Raw genomic sequence first — 6,780 nt, 5'->3', positions numbered from 1 at the left:
CGTACCACAAAAAAAAAAAAAAAAGTTTAAAAAGGAAGGGGGCTTCCCCGGTGGTTCAGTGGTTGGGAATCTGCCTGCCAATGCAGGGGACACGGGGTCGAGCCCTGGTCCGGGAAGATCCCACATGCTGTGGAGCAACTAGGCCTGTGTGCCACAACTGCTGAGCCTGCGCTCTAGAGCCTGCGATCCACAACTACTGAAGCCTGTGCGCCTAGAGCCCGTGCTCCGCAACAGGAGAAGCCACCGCAGTGAGAAACCCGCGCACCGCAATGAAGAGTAGGCCCCTCTCGCTGCAACTAGAGAGAGCCCGCACGCAGCAATGAGGACCCAACGCAGCCAAAAACAAATAAAATTTTAAAAAATAATAAAATAAGTAAAATAAAAAGGAAGGAAATTCTGCAATAGGCTACAACGTGGGTGGACCTTGAGGTCCTTATGCTGAGTGAAATAAGCCAGTCGCAAAAAGACAAATGCTGTATGATTCCACTTGTACGAGATATCTAGAGTAGTGAAATTCATAGAGACAGAAAGTAGAATGGTGGTTGCCAGGGGCTGGGGAAAGGGAAAAATGGGGAGTTATTGTTTAATGGATATAGAGTTTCAATTTTACAAGATGAAGGAGACCTGGAGATGGATGGTGGTGATGGTTGCACAATAATGTGAATGCGCTTAATGTCACTGAACTGTACACTTAGAAAAGGTTAAGATAGTAAAATCTATGTTATGTGTATTTTCCCACACTAAAAAAAAATTGAAAAAAAAAGTGAAAAAAGGAGCGACAGCATTCAGAGAGATAGAAGGAATATCCTGGAGCCAAGTGAAGAGAGTTTCAGGAGGGAGGAAAGCCCTATGTCCAAAGCTACAAAGGCGTCAGGTAAGATAAGGACTGACAATTGATCCTTAGGTTCAGCCACATGGAGGCCACTGGTGATCTTGACAAGAGCCATGTCAACAGAGTGGCATGAGCACAAGTCTGAATCAGTGAAGACAGTGGGAATATTTATAGTTGTTATAGCTTATTCCAAGATACCACCTGAAAATGAGAGGTAATCTATATATACATGATTGTAGAAATGGATAATTATATATGTGTAGAAATGCAATTGAAACTACTTTTGTTGAGGACGTTCCAGTTGCCAGGCATGGTAATGGATGCTACAGATACTGAGAGAAATAAAACACATTCACTGCCTTCCAAGATTTCCTAAGAGTTCCCAATCTAGCAAACTTTGTGGACACATGAAATACACACAAAGTGATATATGTGGCTAAATACACACAGTCAGCCTGGGCATCAGTTTTTCCATTATAACAGACAATACGGTTAAAACTGGACTCCAGATTCAGGCAGGTGTGGGTTTGGTCCTGTCTCCACCATTCACCAGCTCTGTGACTTTGCACAAATCAGTTTCCTTAATTTCCTCCTCTGTAAATTAAGGATGCAATAATTTCCAAACTTTAGTGTGCCTGGGATGCTTGTTAAAAATGTAGATTTTGGGTCCTCATCCCTAAAGGGTCTCAATGGGCAGGTCTGGGGCAGGGCCTGAGGATCTGCATTTTTAACAAGCACCTAGTCATGCTTGATGCTGTTGGCCTCGAACCACACTTTTTAAAACACTTAGAACTTACCCACATGGTACCAAGAATTGGCCTGGCATTTCACTAATTGCTCATTTGATAACAGCCATTCTTCCTGGGGTTCTTATTGGAGTCAAAAAAAATCTTTCTAATAACCTGCAATTTATGTCCAGAAGCAGCGGTCCAGCATACTGTAAGCACGCTAAACTGAGAAAATAGCATGATAATTATTCAACCTTTGTTTATCAAATATTTATTGAGTGCCTACTATGTTCTAGACAGTATTCATGGACTGGAAAGACAGAAAATATCTGACTCAGTAATTTGTCTGAGTCATTAAGGTAGGCAGAAGCCCAGATGTAGTTAGCCATGCTCTCTAGCAGCCAACCTCTGTGCCAGGTGAGAAGTCCTATGTTCACTCACTAGCGGCTTGAGGCAGCGCTTGTCCACTCATAACATGCACATAAATCACCTGGGATCTTGTTCAAATGCAGATTCTGATTCTTTAGGTCTGGGGTGGGGCCTGCGATTCTGCATCTCTAACAAGTTCCCAAATGATGCTGACGCTGCTGGTCCATGGATCACGCTTGAAGTAGCACAGGTTTAGAGGGTTAGGAAAAGTGGATCACAACACTTAACCGAACACTAGAGTCCCTGGAGAATTCCTGGGACTCCTGAAGAGAAAAAGTGAAATCTGGGAAGATTGCATAGATATAAGTGAGGTTCACTCACACTTTCTTCTGTCTCCTCTGTTTCTGGAATCCAATCCTTACCCTCCCACATATAGTCAGTGGCATTAGGTGGCCTCCCCTAAGGGAGGGTGAACATTCATTTTGTTGGCCATTCAGTAAATATTTCCTGGCTGCCTATTCTGTGTCAAGTCCTGTGCGAAGCACGTAGTTTGGCATTCAAGAGAGGACAAATTCAGCAGCCTCTGCCTGCTAGGCTCTAAACAGGGGCTGCAGTTGGGGTTTGGAACAGAAAGAAAAGCTGCCCAGGGCTGTGCCTGTGGCTGAAGACACTGACCTGGCAAGATCCAGCCTTGGCTTTTTCTGTGGTGCTACAAATGCATGCTGGGGAGAGGAACCCCTCTGGAGCCTTTGCCAGCTGGTTTAGAGATGGTATTGACCAGCCCCAGGAGATGTCTAGATGATGTGCCAGCCAGGCCACCTGTCCGTTCTCAGACTCTCAGCCCCAGCCCAGTGGCCACAGATGGCAGAAGGCAAAGAAGATCCCTGGGGCCTCCAAACACCTCCCCAGAAACTGGCAGCAGGCAGTAACTCCAGCCAAGTCAGGGGCCAGCTTGACCAGAGTCAAAGTGTGAGACACCCCACTCGGAGCTGAGGGGTCTGGCCCAATCCAAAAACCGCCAAGAACCAAAGGCCCTGGCTCCAAATCAAGTTGAACAGTGTAAGAAAAACCCTTTCTACTTTTCCCAGGGTTTCTCATAAAGCAAAGCACCCCCCTCCAATGTGGCAGCCTTACAAAGACCCTTCCCATGCATTTACTGATGAGTTCATAGCCATACTGGAGGTAACTTGATTTTATTAGAAATAGCAAGCATTTTACAAGCACCTATACAAACAAGGCTCTGTCTTAGGGCAGTGAGTTACAGGTCAAGATCCTGTCTTCTAGGGATCTAGGCCCATTTAGGAAGACAAGTCCTTAAGCACAGATGGGATGGTCAAGGTAAAACAAACTGTCTTGGAGCCTGTGAGGTGTAATGGTCAAGAGAGTTTCTTTAAAAGAGCCTGGAGATGGACCTACATACAGATGGCAATTCAGATGATGAGAGGGTGGAGGACGTTCCAGAGAGATGGGTAGTGTCTGCTTGGTCTATAGCAGCGCAGTATGGTATACACCATGATGCTCATAGCTGGCCCCAAGATTCTTCCTGAAAAGGGAACCACCCTTTGTACAGGAAAATATACTAGTATGCTTCTTGAGGGTGAAAGGTGAGACCCTATGGCTGTCCCACGTTGGAAGGAGGAGATGAGAATGTACAGTCTACTTCCAGGAATCTCCCCAGAGAGATCCTCTGATGTGGGCACAAGAGGAGCTGTTTAAGAGCATCATTACAGTATTGTTTATAACAGTGAAAACTTGAAATAGCTTGAATATTTGTCACTAGAGAACTCACTACATAAACCAAGAGCAAAAAGAAGAAGTCATCAAACTAAGAAGCGTTGTGTGTCTGATGTAGGAAGAGCTCTAATAAAAGTGTTAAGTGAAAAGAAAGTTTCAGGGTAATATGTACAGTATGATCCCAATTACTTTAAAAAATACCTACAAAAGTCTACATTTTAATCTGAACACAGACCCACAGATATATGTAATTTCATAGAAAAAAATGGAGTGTCTGGTGATGACCAGTTGCCTCTGTTGGAGCATAAGTAGTGAGGTTGTGAAGGGGTAAGGGGCTGGGGTAGGGCTGTGGACATGGAGAGGAGGAGGTGACCCTGTGGTTGTTGGGGAGTCTCAAGAAGCCCTTTGCACTTGGGCAGTGCTGGTTGCCCCACAGGTGCTTAGAATTCTCCAAGAACAGAAGCATCAGTGGGGTAGAGGGATGTGCTCCTCAAGCCTAACAGTGGTTAGACTGTGGTCCTGGCAGGCAGGGACAAGAAGCCTGCTCTCTGGTCTAACTCTAGTGCTGACTCCTGGGTGGCCTGGAGCCTGTTTGGACTTCTCCAGCTGGCCAGGTCTGAGATTCTAAGTCTATTCCAGATGCTTTCCATGGAGGTTGAGCTCCAGGAAGGGCATGGTAAAGCCCTACTTGGCCTTTGGCCTGCTGAGACTTGGGCATGAGTCAGACTGCGACTGGGAACCAGTGTGGGAAGAGAGAAGTTTCTGAGCAGCATGGCCTCTGGGAGGAGCTCCCTCCTCTGACAGGTAGAGCACGTTTTCTTCTCAACACATCTGGCGTGAGGATACCTGGTCCAGCTTGTCTCCTTAGGGAACAAATGTAGGGATAATTCATTACCTGGTGGTACCTAAACAGTTAGTGAAATCCACTGAGTGAGGGCTCTGGCTTGGGTGAGATAAGTAGATGGTGCCTGAGGCCAGGGCTTGGGCTCTGGGCCTGTGGGATCTTGGTGTGATCTGTGCACAGGTGCACACCTGTTCTGCATACAATTCCTATGGTTGGTCTGGGCTGGCTTCAGGCTACAGGGATGTGTTACATGAGGTCCCTGACCTGAGGATACCACAGATGTAGAAGGGGCATACATTGGGTTTGCATAGGGTCAAATATGAAGATAGGATTAAGGCTCAATGTGGAGCCAGAAGCAGCAAGGCCAGCTGGCTCTGAGATGCCTCACTGCAGTCAAGGCTTCATTAATGGTGTCCTGACCTTGACCAGCCTCCCATTGCCAGGAAGTACTCCAGGGTGCAAGATGGCTACCTTAGAGCCTCCTGCAGGCACTAATGAGCAAGCTATTCCTTCTTTAGGACTATGGACAAAGTGACTTGTGAGCCTGGGGTGACCTTGGGCACTATAACTGCTGGACATCTAGGACCTACAGCTCTGGCAGGTGGCGAGCTGCTTCCAAATGTGCTGGATCTCCTGCCAGGGCCCTGGGGAGAGGCTTGGACAGGAATTGGCGCTGGATGCCTGTGCAACAGAGATGCTTGGAAACAAGGGTATTCTTGTTGAGCTGCTCTCCAGCTAGGCTAGCTCCAGGCAGCTTATCCACCTAACACAGGTCCTTTAGGAGAGTTCTACAGAAGAAGGAAACCCTGCATTACCCTGGCATCCAGCTAAGGCAAGAAAGGCAGTTTCCTAGGGTGCAGGGGGAACTGTGTTTAGCAATGGGGACTCCCCTGGAGAGCTTCTGCCATTGGGCATCTAGTTCCTTATCTTCCTGATATCCAACTGCTTTCAGAGTTCAAGGAGAAGCAAGCAGTTCTTAAGTGCCCTGTCCTCTAGCTAACCAGAAAGGGAGGGTACGCCCAGGGAAGAGCAGGCACCATCCTTGCCCCAGAAGATCTCACAACCCCGGTAAGGAGGTGAGATACCTAGAGTGGAAACAAGATGAGGCAGGACATGACTCAGTGCAGAAGTGTCTGCTTTGGCCCTTTGTGTGCGTGGGGGGAAGGAAGGAGCCGTTATGTGGGGAGAGAGGGAAGGGACAGGGTGCACATGTGCTTGTGCGTGCATGTGTGCATTTGTGTGTACCCATGTGTATGTGTATGTGTGTGTTGTGCCATTGTGTCTGCATGTACCCACACATGCTTGATGCCACATCTCTGGAATTCCTTTCTTTTGTGCTATTTGCCCAGACAACCTAAAAATAATTTCCACTTAACTTTAGGATTTGTTATTTGATACATAACATGCTTGCCCAGCAGATATACTTTTCTACCCACACTTTATCTAAGATCAAGTTAAAATGAGTCTGCATTATTTATGCATACACGGGATGGCTAGTGAGCAAAAGTCAGACTAGAACACCTTGGATTTGTCTGGAAAGTTCATATAAAAATGGTCCCTATGGACTTCCCTGGTGGTTCAGTGGTTAAGAATCCGCCTGCCAATGCAGGGGACATGGGTTCGATCCCTGGTCCGGGAAGATCCCACATGCGGTGGAGCAACTAAGCCCATGTGCCACAACTACTGAGCCTGCGAGCCACAACTACTGAGCCTGCATGCCGCAACTACTGGAGCCCGTGTGCCGCAACTACTGAGGCCCGCGTGCCTAGAGCCTGTGCTCTGCAACAAGAGAAGCCACTGCAGTGAGAAGCCCGCGCACCACAACGAACAGTAGCCACAGCTCGCAGCAACTAGAGAAAAGCCGGCGCGTAGCAGCGAAGACCCTACACAGCCTAAATAAATAAATAAAAATTCTAACAAAAGGTCCCTATGTGGATAACAAATTTGAACAGTGCACATAGATTGGCATTGATTGCATTGATGGTGATGATGATGATGATAAAGCGAACCGAATATAGCTACTGGGGGGGGTGTCATCAGCCCTTTATCTCACCGATACACAACATAAAATTGGGCACATAGCAAGCACCCAGAGAATATTCATTGAATTTATTTGCAGACATTGAGAATGTCCACGTATGTGACACATGTGCAAATATGGAGCTAGATGATTGATAATTCATCATGGACAGAGGACAAGTAAATGGTAGATTGACTTTATTTATTTATTTATATGTTGGCTGCATTGGGTCTTCATTGCTGCGCACGGGCTT

This window comes from Monodon monoceros, unplaced genomic scaffold (assembly GCF_005190385.1).
Source record: "Monodon monoceros isolate NGI ecotype Baffin Bay Population unplaced genomic scaffold, NGI_Narwhal_1 Super_Scaffold_12, whole genome shotgun sequence".
NCBI classification, from domain to species: Eukaryota; Metazoa; Chordata; class Mammalia; order Artiodactyla; family Monodontidae; genus Monodon; species Monodon monoceros.
The sequence above is the reverse complement of the archived record's forward strand: the minus strand, read 5'-3'. Positions refer to the sequence as shown.